Raw genomic sequence first — 12,497 nt, 5'->3', positions numbered from 1 at the left:
TTGAAGTGTTTTTGGGTATCCAAATCATTTGTGTTATGTGTTGAACCTTTTCATAGATGTGATGTTTTCATTCACATTTTAGCATTACAGTTTTGATGTTAGATCTTATGATGTGAATTAGGTTTGAAATCAATATAAAAAAATTAAAAGTAAAATTATAAGATCTTGATTCACCCTCACCCCCTTCTCAGTATCGTGTTTCCCATTAAATCTTTCCAACAATTAGTATCAAAGTTAAGTTATCTTGGAAGAATTCTAATAGTTTGAGAGGATCAGATCTTGGAGATGGAGGAATACTTGATGAGAAAAATTATTGATAACCAAATGATTAAAATCCAGATCATACTGAAACAACTAGAAGGAGTGAGAGTAATTAAGAAAATCCTTGATAAAAAGGAAAGAGTTGGCAATTTAGAAAAATGACACACAATACCCGAAAGTTGATATAGAAGGACTATTTGATAGTGGAAAGATTGGTGATAGAAATGAAACAATAGAAAAATTACTAGAGAAGAACAACATTCTGAGCAAAGAGGTAAAAGTACTCAAGAGAGAAAAAGAAACCCAATCAGTAAGACTATGTAAAGTGGTAGAGAAAAAGAAGAAAATAGATGATAAAATCAAGGTTGAAGAAGATAAAAGACATATGAAAACTAGACATGAGAAAAGATTATTTAAGTACAAAATCTGACAAAAAATCAGTTGGATATGATGAATCAATTGATAATTTCTACTCAAGAAAAAAATAGGAAGGACTTGGAGATCACAAGTTTAAGGTCACTGAATGAGCAATTAAGAAATAAGTTCAAGATTAAAATGGAACTTCTGGAAAGAATGAATAAACCAAGTGAAGCTATAAAATACTCTGAAGAATTGATAAGATCACCTAGATCAACAAGAGATACTTTTGGACTAGGATACACAAGCACCTTTCATCTACTAAAGAAGGAGAATCAACAAAGAGTGGAGAACAAAGAAATGAAAAATCCAAAGGCAAGCCTACATGTCATCATTATGGTAAACTTGGACACAAAAACAACATTTACAGAAGAAGGAATGGTATGCAAACTTCTAAACCCAAGTTTATATGTAATTTCTTTAATTGCAAAAAGGTAGGACACTAAGAACATGAATGCAGATCAAAGAAAAGTGATTCACCCACTACATCTAGATTTGAAGGACATTGCTATAATTGTCAGAAATATGGACATATAGCTCATGAGTGTAGATCCAAGGAAAAATCTAACTAGACATATGAAAAACAAGCACATGCACCAAGAAAAGGTGACTCTCACCATTGGTATTGCAATATATGGTACAATTGTCATTATTGTGGAGAATTTGAGCATATTCCAAAGAATTGCATTAAGACACATTTCAAAGGAAATTATGAATAATGGTTAAATGGAGAACTAGTTTTTTTTGGTTATCTCAAAATTGGACACGTTAGTAGAAACTGCAAAACCAAAGCACCAGCACCAAACAATAGAAATAACAAAGGTAAAGAAAAGGTTGAGGTAAAGAAAACATGGAAAGAAATAGTGGAAGCTAGAAGCAGTGGATGAAGAAAAGATGAGATCACCCAATCTAATGGATCAGGTGATCACACCACAACTAACTAAGAAAAGAAGGTATGTAGGAACTATAAATTCAATGATATATCTTGCATCAGTTACTAACATAAAACATGCTAAAAAGTTCATATATGCATAAGAAAAGATGCATCAAGAATAGATCCATAGAGAGAAGTGAAAGATAATCAATTGAAACATAAAGAACAAAGCATCATATTGCCTAAACATTAGAGTATAGATTGAGAACCTAAGATGACTGAGGTGATGTTCTGACCAAAAAAATTAGTATTGGTTGAGTAAGGTAATAATAGCCAAACATTTGTAGGTAAGGATGGAGACTGAGATAGTTGGCATACACCTAACAAGTAAAAACATGCTTATTGTAGACCTAAGATGGAAAATTGAAGGTATTTATCAAATTTGGGCATACATTTCTATTTACCAAGAAATTTTAAAGTTCACAAGTGATTCAAAGGTGATTAAGGAAAATTTAGTGACAAAGCAAGTGAATCACATTAAAGAATTTTAAGATTTGATAAAGTTGATAAGTATTACTTTTAGTGTTGAGTCAATTATTTTCTAAGATTATCATAGAATGTTTTTTTTTTTTTAGAACCTTAGATTGAAATGGCATCAACAAGAAAAATTTTGAAAGTGAGCAATGCTCAAATCATGAGGAACAACCAGTGTCCCCCATTGAATTTCAGTAATAGTATGAATTTTGAGGAGACTGAAGATGATAATGGCACCCTATTTTCAATTCCACCCAGAGTTTTGACAATATGGGATGTGAGATCCTATTACATATGCAAAATAGAAGAAATTGGAGATTTTGAGATAAGAATAGTTTATGAGAAGTTATGCAACAATGGAGTACTAAAGGATAAATACACAATCATTGTTGAGAAAGGGCTTAGCCATGCCCTAGGTTTTCCTAAGTTTTTTAAGGTTGAATGGATAAAGATTGTCCTAAGTCATGTTCATGATATGAAGGTATGGTTAGAAGGATTACCAATCAAAATTTAAAAGGCCATAATATGTCATCTTACTAGATACCTACCTTGGATAGACTAAAAAACATAAGGAGAGAAGCATGAAATGAGATTGCAAAATCTACCAAAGCTAAGTGGAATGGTCAAGGGATGTCAATTAATGGGATTAAAGATCCTATTATTAAATTTATAGTACATGTGATAGCACACAAATTATTTCAATCTAGTAGATTGAAGAGTGTGTCATGTGTTGTAGTAGACCTAGGCTACAAAATTGACAAAAAGGATCATACTTATGATCTTCTCAAGCTGCAACTACAATAGCTAACAGAGAATCTGGGAGCAATTAGAAAAGCAAAGAGAACATCATGTTGTTTGGATCTTTGTTAGTTTGTATATTCTTTTATGTACAGAATTCTTTTCCTATAGTTCATACAATAGTGTGGGATAGGAACAATACACCTATGGAATAGATAAATGAATTGATAAGTCAGATGGGAGAGAATTTTAAAGCAATTATAGACAACTAATTTAAGGAATTCAAAAGAAAAATGAAAAATCAAATGAGAATTCTCAAATCTATTGTAGATAGATATTTTGATGATATATATTTCATGGCAAACATAGATTTTGTTTATGCACGGGTAGTACTATGAAAAATTGCATGGTTAAGGCCTATGCCTTATAAGGTTAATGTTGATGAAGTCACAGTAGTAGTGATTGCACTTTTATCAAAAGATGTTAATGCAAATGCCAAGCCATTTGCCACATATGACTCAATAAATGATTAGATGAATTTAGAGTCAATTGAGCCCAAGATAGAAAAGAAAAGGAAGAAGAAAGATCTTGAGGACAAGGATGATGAAGAAGGAGAAGAATCTCAAGATATAGCTAAAGCTAGGAAGGAAAAGGAAAAGAGCTAGTTGCTATCAAGCCTAAGGAAACTAAGAAAAAGAAAGTGATAATTGTTGATCCCAAGGTTAAAGTTGATCTTAGGAAAGGTGTAAAGAAGGTTGCTACACCTCAAGAGCCTAAAAGAAAAATCATAATGAGATCAAAGACAACACAACCCCCACCTATAAAAAAAAAAGGAAGTCAAGCAAAGAGAAAACATGCCAGTTCACCCTAGAAGAACACTCCTAAGAGGCCAAAGAGAAAATTAGTTGTAGAAGAGGAGGAATAATATGATGAAGAGGCTAAGTTTTATGATTTGAGAAAATTGTAGATTGTGTCAAGACCACCTCCCACAATTGTAGACAAGGTATGTCAAGAAATCACTAAAATAGGAAGCTTAATAGGATTCAAAGACATATTTTTTGATTCCTTAAATAAAGAAGATCAAGAAAAAAATTTAAAATTTTTGATAGAAATGATGATACAATTTAAGACTACACCTATAGAGTTGGCAAAAAGCATTCCAGAAAACTTGTATAATAAGGTTGATACTAAGTGGAAGTGGGCATTATCTACTGAGAGACAAATCAAGGAGACCACCTTAACATAGAAAATACCAAATTTAGGGAAGATGTGTATGTCTATTTCCCTAAAAGATATTGTGAAGAAGTTCATGCCAAAAGAAAGGGCATATAAAATTATGATTAATAAAGCTCACGAAGTTGAGAAAGAGAGTATCAATGTATGGAAAGAAGCATTGGAATTTCTAAATCCATCAGTCAAAAAAGGAGATGAAGATGTAGAAGAAGAAGGTGGAGAAGTCAAAGAAAAAGAGGATGAAGTAGATGAATTTGTAAAACTTGTTGAGAAGATGAGGCAATTGATATAAGGATGTGAACAATAAGATGTTATCACCATTGAAGAAATTCCTAATTCATCACCACATGATGTTAATAGAAGATGACCTACAAAATGTTGAGCCTAATACATCTCTACCTAGCACCAATCTAGTTCTATTATAAATCATAGATTATCCAAGGATTGAAAGTGAAAAGACTAATAGTTTTGAAGTTATATTAGTTACTGAGGATACAAGTGTTGAGCAACAAGACAAGGCTATAATTGTGTTTTTGCAATTTACTTGTATGCCTATACTACAAACTAAAGTGAAGATTGAAGACACGCAAATAAAGTCAGTAGAGGAGAATAAGAAATCAAAAGATTAAGAAGCTACACAAGCTCTTATAGAGTTTTCAAGTACAAAACCATCAAAAGCATTAACTGGAACACATGAATAGTAGGTGACACCTACGCAGCAGGAGCAGAAATAGATATCTAGATTGACTGAGAAGGGTAAACAATTATAGATATCACTCCCAGGTGATGCAACCCCATGATCTCAAACTATGATTCAGTCAAAAGAGATGACAGATGAATCAATAATTCTAGATGAGGTAATTACTTTAACCATGTATGACTTAAACAACTTGAAATTGGATAAGATGCAGGAGTTGCAAACTTTGCTAAGTCACAAGTCAAAGCAAGAACAGTTAAGGAGATAGAACAAAAAGAAATAGGTAGTACATATTGTTAAAGATCTTTTTGTAGATGCATTTGGAATAACTAACTTGAATAATCAGCATCAAATGTTGGATTAGTTAGTACATATAATTGATTAGGTTCAATCAGAAGATATTGAGACCAATGAAAAATTGATGCAATGGTCCAAGAGAGAATTTGAGGACAAAGTTTTGGAGAAAGTCTCTAGGGAACTTGTACATATACAAGTAGAGCTTTCTAATTTAGTCACACAATAGAAACAATTTTGAATACTATTCATACTTTGTATATGAAGCTTTTAGATGTTGAGTTCTTCACATTGGAGAATCAATAATCTATTGATTTAATACATGATGACATGAGGCCATGTACAGTTTCATTAGGCAAGAATGCAATTTTGAGCTCACCCTCATACAATAAGTTAACATTTAGATAGCAGAGGTTAGTCGAGCTCATAGCTTGAGACAGTGACATGTGAAACAAATTGATATTAATTCAATTCTAGTTGCTACCACATCTAAAAAATTATTCATAAGGAAGTGTCTACAGCATAGACTATCATGAAGAAAGATACACATTTCTCAAATATTGAAAGCCTAGTTGATCTAGTTGTCAAGCTAGAAATTCAAATCTAAATTTTGGAGAATGTAAAGGAATAGTGGAATAAAGGGTTTGCAACAATTTTGGTAAGCCACAAATCATTTTTTGAGATACAAAATAGGCCTAGCAAAACCCAATCCATAAGTGACAAAAACAAGGTGGAAATGAGAGTATATTATAATTAAGGGGAAAATAAGTGAAATATAACAAGGGGAAATATACTAAAGATATGTCACAAAAATATGAGACATCAAATGAATTCAGATTGCAAATCCCAATTATAGTCTCAGGGGAAGTATTATTGAATGAAATGATAATTCATGACAAAGTGTTTTCACCACTAATGTCAAAGGGAGGGATTGTTGATCTCTACACCTAAGTTTCCTATTAGTTTCCAAACACTTAGTCATTTACTAGGAAAGGTTGAAAAATCATCATTGATGTCAAAGGGGGATATTGTTGATCTCTACACCTAAGTTTCCTATTAGTGTCCAAACACTCATTCATTTACTAGGAAAGGTTGAATAGTCATCACTGCGACTAAGTCATCTAGTAAAGGCTAAGTACACAAGGACTTGTTTATTTTGCATGACATGTCAAGCAAGTCAAAGATTGCCAAGCACCCCAGTTGAGATCGAGCACATATATAATATGAGTTTATCCAGTTGAGATTGAGTAAATTGGAAGATAGTTTTTGCCAAGTAAAGAGAAAAAGATCAAGTGTGTAGAAGTCGAGTGTCATCATGAATGTTAGTTATGACTGAGCATCAGAACATTCAGATGCCAAACAAACTATTTTTGTCATATGAGTTTGTAATTGCACAAACACCTATGTAAACTATTTTTGGCCAACTTCTATAGAATATTTAAGGATTGTAGAGATAGTCAAGATGAAGCTTAGGCATCTTTATAGGAGGTATTAATCCTAAGGAAAGAAAATAAACCAATCAAAAAATTAGAAGGGAAATAGAAAAAGAGATGAATTATGAACTGTTGATTATGATCCATAACTTTCAAAGATCATCTATTTAAAGAGGGTTATAACCCTAGGATCAAGAGAGAATAAAGAGTATGTGAATGAATGGGTGAATGTGCAATTAAAGGAACAAAGAAGGATAGAACAGAGAAAGAAAGGCTAAGTTTAAAAGGAGATCAAACAGAGAAATCCAAGTAATGAAGGATAGAATAGAGATATCAAATTAAGACATTGAATAGAGGAGATTTGAAATCATCTTTCAAAGCATATCGAAGGTTGAGTACTAAATCAAGTTTAATAGATTTCAAGTAAAGGAAAATATCTTAATTGAGTGATCCTAATAGGTCTATGTAATCTCCTAATAGAGTCCTTACTTGATTGTAAGTGTAAAATCCTTTAACAATGTAAGACCGAACAATCTTAAAGCTTTTAACATGATAGAGCCCTCATAGGGTAGATCATATATTATGATCAAACATTGTAACCCTAACAGGTAAACTTTATTGTTGCAATAGTGAAGATTTGTGGGTTTCATCCCCACCCCAATTTTACCTTCCTATTGAATTGTTTCTAGGTAACCAAATCATTAGTGTTATGTGTTGAATCTTTTCATGGATGTGATATTTTCATTTACATTTCAGCATTACAATTTTGATGTTAGATCTAAGATATGAGATGAATTAGGTGTGAAATAAGTAAAAAAGAATTACAAGTAAAAGTATAAGATCCTAATTCACTCCCCCAACCCCCTCTGAGTATCTTGTTTCCCATTAAATCCTTCCAAAAATTGCTACAATTTTTTCATCACTGGAGAATCCATCTCAACATGGATTATTCCCTCTAAATCAATAATATCAAGATCATTAAAGGTTAACTGAATCAAATCCTTTGTTTAGTCCCTCTCTTTCAAGGTTTCCTTTAATGAAATGTCAGGCTCCCTCTAAATATCAATCATTCGAGCTCTTCATCCAATGATGCTTATGATGGATCGTCAGACTGCCTCTAAATCTGATATCAATCTCCCTTTTGTCTTGCAATAACATTCTTAAAGAGGGAAAGATCAAGGGAAATACATATTGAAATACAAATAAGAATGATAGTATTTTAACTCATGCCATAACATTAATACTCAATGATGTATAAAATTTAGTTTATAATTATACTTCATCTTTACTTTTTATGTTCCCATCATGAATATCTTTATGGTTGACAAACATTATGTCAAATTTATTTAATCTTTTATTACAAGTCTATTGTAATAATAAAAATTGTATATCATAATTTTTTTTTAATTCCATTATGTGTGTGTGTGTGTGTGTGTGTGTGTGTGTGTGTGTGTGTGTGTGTGTGTGTGTGTGTGTGTGTGTGTGTGTGTGTGTGTGTGTGTGTGTGTGTGTGTGTGTGTGTGTGTGTGTGTACATATATAATGATTTTTCTAATTCCATTATATGTATGTATGTATGTGTGTGTGTGTATGTATATATATATAAGTAACTATTTCCTATCTCAAAATAAATAGTTTATATTAATAACAAAATATACCTACGCATTTAATCGTGATGGGGCCCACGTCTTGTTGATTGTCTTCAATCTATGTTCCATGTTATAAGTACTAAATTTTCACTATGTATATGCATAACAGTGGTCCACATCACTTGACTAAGTAATATTTTTGTACGTTGGGCTAGTTGGTGCTTGAGCCCTTACACCTTACATTATATACACTTGTGGTAACAAGGATCCATGCTTAATAACTTGCCACCATGATATAAATAGGGGTCTGTATGTGCTCTCCAATATCATTTCCTTATTATATATCCTTCATCCTCAACATGGCAAGATTCCTTACTTATGTGTGGGGATCAATGCCTTTGTTACCCCTACCTGATCTTAATGCTTCAAAATTCAATAAGACCTCTTCTTAATAGTTTATCTGTGATCTCCTGGTCAAAGACTATTTGTTGCTTCTTTCTTACTTTTCACTCATGATTGTGACAAACTTATGTTGACCTCGCAATTGATAAACCTACAAATTCTATATGTTGTTCCTTTTAATGGGTGATTTCTTTACGCATTCTTCAATATGTACTTTACTAACTTGGGCATTCATCGGCAGTTGCCCATAAGCTCTAGAATATAGTTATTGTAACTATAGCTCCAAATAGTTTATCTACATCTCCAAACAATATTTTTTGATCTATTCAAACTGTGTGATGGCTTCTTCATCAATCGATACTTCCAAAAAACTCCCCTTGCATCATAATACCTATTTCACTTTAGTCCAAATGGTGTGTCTTTTCTTGTTTAGTTATTAAGAATTGTTTGTCTTAGTTGGATAACAAAGGGATATAATATTGTAATATATACAGATATATATATATACAATGAGTAGTAATAAATCTCAAAATTTCTTAATATTTATGAAAAAATACTTTATTAGCATCTTAATACATAGGTCAATAATTTTGTGTTATTCAACCAATTTAATTTTGGAGGTATCATCACACACACACACACACACACACACATATCTCTCTCTCTCTCTCTCTCTCTCTCTCTCTCTCTCTCTCTCTATATATATATATATATATATATATATATATATATATATATATATAGAGAGAGAGAGAGAGAGAGATGTGTGCGTGTGTGTGATGATACCTCCAAAATTAAACTAGTTGAATAACAAAATATTATTGACCTATGTATTAAGATGCTAATAAAGTATTTTTTCATAAATATTAAGAAATTTTGAGATTTATTACTACTCATTGTATCAAGCAACGACGGTGACATTTTTCCTTCAACCAAATAACTTTTGTCCAACCAAATACAAAAAAAAATTGATATTCCATAAAAATGATGATTCCATATTTCAAAACAAATCACAAATATTACAAGATAGTATTGGGCCTATCTAGACCACACTAATTTTGGCATCGATGATACATTACATGCAAAACAAGTTGTTTCCTTACATTCACAGTTTGGCCCTAATACCATGTTTGATTTTTTGGATCTAATACAAATGTATTAAGCATTGCCTTATTAGGTATGTGAGTTCCAAATGCAACATCCTCTTAGATTTATATATATAGAGAATAGACCATGAATAGAGATATCCCTTAATGGGGCATGTTTATTCATTAATCAAATAATTAATGATAATAAAAAATTCAATCTCATATACATATATATATATATATATATTGTTAGGATAAACCACGGACAGAAATAAAAACTACATGCAAATATAACCAATAATAGAAAATAATAGAACACACAAAAATGAACACAAGGCACCAAGATTTAACGTGGTTCACCCAATCCCTGGGCTACGTCCACCAAACAGCAAGTCCGATCTTATTACAATCCAGTGATTACAACCTGATTACAATCCGTAATCCCTTACAGCTCAATACCACCGCAAGAACCAATTTCGTATCACCACACATGAAAAAATACCCAACCCTAAGCCCTTTTTATACAAGTATTAAACCACTTTAGGGTTATAAGATGTCGGCCATAATCTGTCGGCTACTTCCCAAAAAAAAAAAATTTCGGGGCGATGCCCCGAACCCCACTATTTATGAAGTATGTACAGTACTTTCCTGATCAGTCACCACAATCTAACATATATATATATATATATGTATAAAGAACACACCCACAGACATATACATTATATCTCATATATAATTATATAGAGGTTTATCTGACTAAAGCTATCAAACATCAACAAAAAACTACTTTCCCAATTAAGGGTTACAAAAGCACTATTAGATGGTACTTGGTTAAGGGATTTTCCCTATTAGGAGAAGCCTAGTTAGAGGACTTTAAACATTCTACTTGAATGTTGCCTTGTTAGAGGATTTACTAAACGGAAATGAGAACATCTCAAAAAACCTTCTAAGATCATTATGCACACCTTGTATCCAAAAATTTATTGATTAGCTTCTAAGAAGCAAATACAAGTACATATCATTATATCATAAAGAAGAAATGGACATAATTGATTTACCAAAATTAAAACCTTATAAGAAAGTGATTAAAATTTACAAATCTAACAAATTTTAGTAGTATTACAACATATAGATTTAATATTTTGTAATCATGAAACTAGAAGAATGAGACCTAATAGAAAATAGAGATATATGTGGAGAAAACCTTTCCATGTGAAAAAACCCACCCTCCAAAACATTAAGCTACTATATTATTCAAAAAAAAAAACTATAATACACTTTCAACCTTCACATGGAGATTTACATGTCACTCTATCCTAGAGAAAATCTGGCAACATAACCCTGTGTTAAGAACTTCTCATCTCTTCAAAAAATCATTATATTTATAGAATTTTCATACAAAAGAAAAGATAGTTTCTAAAGTGTCTTCATTCAATATATTTCTAAATTGTTTAGAAACTTCCTTTGTCCACATCTCTTGCACAAAAAATAAAGCCAAGAGAAAAACCCAAAAAATAAACTTTCTTTTTTTTGCTCCAAGTCTATCCTTGTAGAAGATTTGGTCTCATTTAGAATATTCCAAAAATTTATAAATAAAAAACCAATATAGCATCCTAAGGTTGATTCACCTTGTCCAAAAAATCTCCCACTTGATGAAGACTTTACAAGATTCAAATTAATGAAACTATATCATCATAGCAATCCATGAAACCACATAAATATTAATACATGCCCATGTGCTCCAACTAAAAAAATCCAAACAACACAAACATAAGATCCTGGTGATAATAGAGGCTAAAAATACTACCACCACTCCACTATTTTCATGACCTATAAAGAAGCATCAAAAACATGAACTTCTTAGTCCAACATAGTTGCAAAGTAATCCTCTAGAAAATAAGATAAAAAAACATCATCCAAAATAACAACCAAACTTATTGTTCAAATCCAACTGATAAACCCACAATTCAAAAAAAAATGCTAACCCATCCAATAAGCCATATCTTTAAGTATCCAACATCAGAAAACTCATGCTAGCAACATAACTAACCCATAAACTGCAAGTTCAAGCTCCATGTGCAAACCAGTTGATGAAGACCAAACCCATACAAGAACTCCCACTACATGACTAATGTCAAATTTGATAAATCAAAGGCATACCAAGTCTACTAATAAAAACTTATATAAAGTGTGACCATGTAGTACCAAAGACCATCCAAAAAGATATGCAAAATCATTTTTTAAAAAGTATAGCAAGAAACATCTCTCTCATCCAGTCTCCACAACTCTCCCATGTTCTCCACATCGAACAAAGAAAAGAGATAAAGGAACCACCATGTCATCACCAAAAAGCAATCAAGTAAAAGTGATAACATATGACCACAAAAGAGTGACCTCCATAGCTCCAAAAAATCTCAAAAACAATGTTATGTGAACCCAAATATCCAAGAAGATAACCAAGATAAAAGAGAGAACTTGCAAATCATAAGCATGTAGTATGTCCTTCAATAAACACTTATAAATGTTAGTTTTTCAAAGTATGATCTCCTTCACAACCTAAGATAAAAGCTACCATAACATCCAAAACTATTCAACCTCAAGAGATCAAACATAGTATGATACCATGAATCTACGTAGATGCAAGCCTCTCAATGAAGATCAAACAAAGGAAAGCATGCCAATCAAAACAACGCACCAGAGTAAACTTTAAGAACCCTCCCTCCAAAAAAAGATATAAAACATTGGCAAATCTCTCATGATTTTAAAAAATATAGATTATTTCTATCGGCGAATCTCTCAATTTTTTTATTTTAAATATTATTTATATTAGTGATTATTTTGGAATCATAATTTTCATGAAGAAAATATTGTTGAATCTCAATAATAATAGGAAACTCATTAATCACCATGGAATATTACAAATAAAAATTAAACTTTT

Source organism: Cupressus sempervirens, chromosome 6 (assembly GCF_028749045.1).
Source record: "Cupressus sempervirens isolate cs-2001-9-10 chromosome 6, ASM2874904v1, whole genome shotgun sequence".
NCBI lineage: Eukaryota > Viridiplantae > Streptophyta > Pinopsida > Cupressales > Cupressaceae > Cupressus > Cupressus sempervirens.
This window is presented reverse-complemented; position numbering follows the sequence as displayed.